We start from the raw sequence: 3221 nt of genomic DNA on the forward strand, positions 1-3221 counted from the left end.
TTGATACCATAGTCCTTTATGATTAAGGTTATACAACTATATCAATTACACTTAACTAAATTGAATTAAAATCAATTATAATAAAATATATATTTAAAAATATTAAAACATATTATAATTAATTTATAGCTAATTAATCAAATAATATTTATTTTTTCATAATAATAAAAATAAATTATTATAAAATTAAAATAATTTCCATTTTCAAGAATTATAATTATATTTTGTTTATGGGTTTTGGAAAGATAGTAATCAGTTAAGATATTCTTTAATATGAAATCAGTGGTTCAATTTTCCATCTCAATCGAAATAATATATTAAACATATATATATATATATGTAACTCTAATTATAATAAAATATACTTTAAAAATAATTATAATATATTATAAATAATTTATGAACTAATCAAATCATATTTTCTTTCATAATTAAAAAAATAAATTATTATAAAATTAAATATAATTTAACATTTTCAATAATTATAATTATATTTTGAAATTAAAAACTAATAAAAAAGCAATCTAATTCACATTAAAATTAATATTAAAATTTTAAAAAATATCAATTTAAAAAAATTAATATTATAATGAATATAGATCAATATCAATTTTAAAAAAAATGATATTATAATGAACATAAATCCGCATGAAGTATATTATAATAAATTATTTTATATATCACTATAACAATGTATAAATTATTATTAACCATTATAATTTGATTTAAATTTCAATATTTCATAAGTGTAAAATTATAAATTAATAGAACTATGAAATAAAAATTTAAAGTAACTATAAAATTCAAGCTTACGTACTATAACATTGAAAGAATATATATATAAACTTGTATTAATATAATTTAGATATAATAAAATTTTATGAGAATCTTATTTAATGAAATGGTAATAAATTATTATAATATTATAATTTTTAATAAAATTAATTTTATTTAATAAATTATAATATTATATTTATGAAATATAAAATTTATCATATAAAAATTTAAGAATGGTTTAACCAAGTATTCAAATTAAAATTAAAATTTAAATTCATCGATGTGAATCAATAATATACATTTAAAATGATAAATAATCAACTATAATTAATCATTTATATCATATTTCTTTATTCATAGTTCAAAAACTAAATTATAATCGGCTTAAATATAATTAAGCATTAACAAGTATGGTGGTGTTGTGTAATTTTGTATTTTTACAATCTCTCAATTGTAATAGCTATGTATAAATATTCAAAAATGTTGAAATATAATATCACTTTAGAAACATTTCAATGCAACATAGCTCTTTGCGAATGTCACAATGCGACATAAATTTTCAAGAATATAATAATCTCACATAAATCAACCAAGATTAACTATTATCAACCACAATGAACGAAATTAGATAATTAGTCAACCATAGTCCACTATGGCTAGAAATAAATAACTATATTTAACCATACTCAACCAAAATTAGTTAAAATTAGCAATAATCAACTTACAGTCAACCAATCAAATGATATGTCTTTTACACATAATTCAAAAAAGAATTATTATAAGGATAGATATAAGCTAACATTATCAACGGTCATCATATATTGTTGCATACTTTTTTATGTATCATTTATTAGAATTGTATATAACCTTTTAGTAATGCAAAATCCAACATAATAGTTGAGGAATTCCATAATGTAGCATAATCTTTGATTAATAAATCAATGTAAAATAAAATTTGAGGAACAAAAGAATTTGACATAATTCAACCTAGAAGAGTGCCACAATTAAAGATAATCATTAAGGATTGTTGAAATTCAACACTACCCTTTAGGCATATCACAATGCATAATAACCCTTATGATAATTGCAATGCAACATAATTATTAAACAATGTAGCGATTGATATAACTTAGCCTAGATGAATGCTTGAATGAGACATAACCATTGAAGATCATCATAATCCAACCTAATCATTTATGAATGTTGCCATATCACACAAAATTTTACTAATTTTGTATGACAACAAAACCATTAAGGAGCATCACAATTAAACATAAGTAAATTGATATCAATGTTGGAATGTGACATAATAATTTAGTGTTATCATAATCCAACATAACCCTTAAGGAATGTCATAATGTGATAATCTTTAATGAACGTCATAATGTGACATAAATATCAAGGATCGTAGGAACTTTCCAAATGTCAATTCAGATGAATGTTATAATGAGACATAACCATTAGACAACTTCACAATGCAACATATCCCTGGCAGAATATTGCAATGTGGCATAAGCCCTATGGAATGTTATACTATGAAATAACCATTAAGGATAGTATAAAGTTGATACATGTCAACCAAGATGAATTTCACCAGTAGATATAACTATATTATCAAACTCTTTGTATCATAATGTGACATAATAATATTGAAGTGAAACATTATATGATTTCTCTTAAAATGTCACAAAGTTAACAATATTCAACCATAATTAACCAAAGATAAACAAAGTCAGACATTATTAACCAATGTAAATCAAATGCAAGAAAAAGGCAACATAAAATAAACCATAGCTAACCATTATGAAATATATTACTTAGCCATAGTCACCTATAGTTAATAATAAATAAGCTTTTACCACACTCAAACATAGTTGACCATTGTCAAACATTATCAGTACAATCATAGTCAATTATAATTAACTAAAAATGAACATACTCAACATGAAATCAACTATATCTAACCATTAAGAATTATGACAAACTATAACATAGATTAAACCACATTAACTATGCATGTAATGATTAGCTAATATAACAACGAATTGATGTTCTAATTGATAAAAAAATTGACTTAATGAAAATTTTGGATCAATTGAATGGATGAGAAAGGATTCAGAGGATGGTGTGTGGCTCCTTATCATAGTTAACTTTAGTTGATTAATCAAATAATTGAAATACGCATTAAAAGTTGTAAATTTTTTTTTTTTTTTTTACTTTATTATAGTTTTTAAAAATGATATTATAATTAATAAATTATAATCTTATAGAGAAGAAATTATTCTAGATAGGGATACCAAGGTTACATTCAATGTCTAGACAGGTTTATTGAAGGGATTTGGAACTAATTTTAATTTTAATAAATCCTACCATCTAGACTCAAATTGAAAAATAGAAAGAGTCAATCAAGTTATTTAGGATATTTTGAGGATGTATGTGATGGA

The sequence above is a fragment of the Pinus tabuliformis genome, chromosome Q (genome assembly GCF_031772625.1).
Source record: "Pinus tabuliformis cultivar Carrire ecotype Pingquan chromosome Q, CPIR1, whole genome shotgun sequence".
NCBI lineage: Eukaryota > Viridiplantae > Streptophyta > Pinopsida > Pinales > Pinaceae > Pinus > Pinus tabuliformis.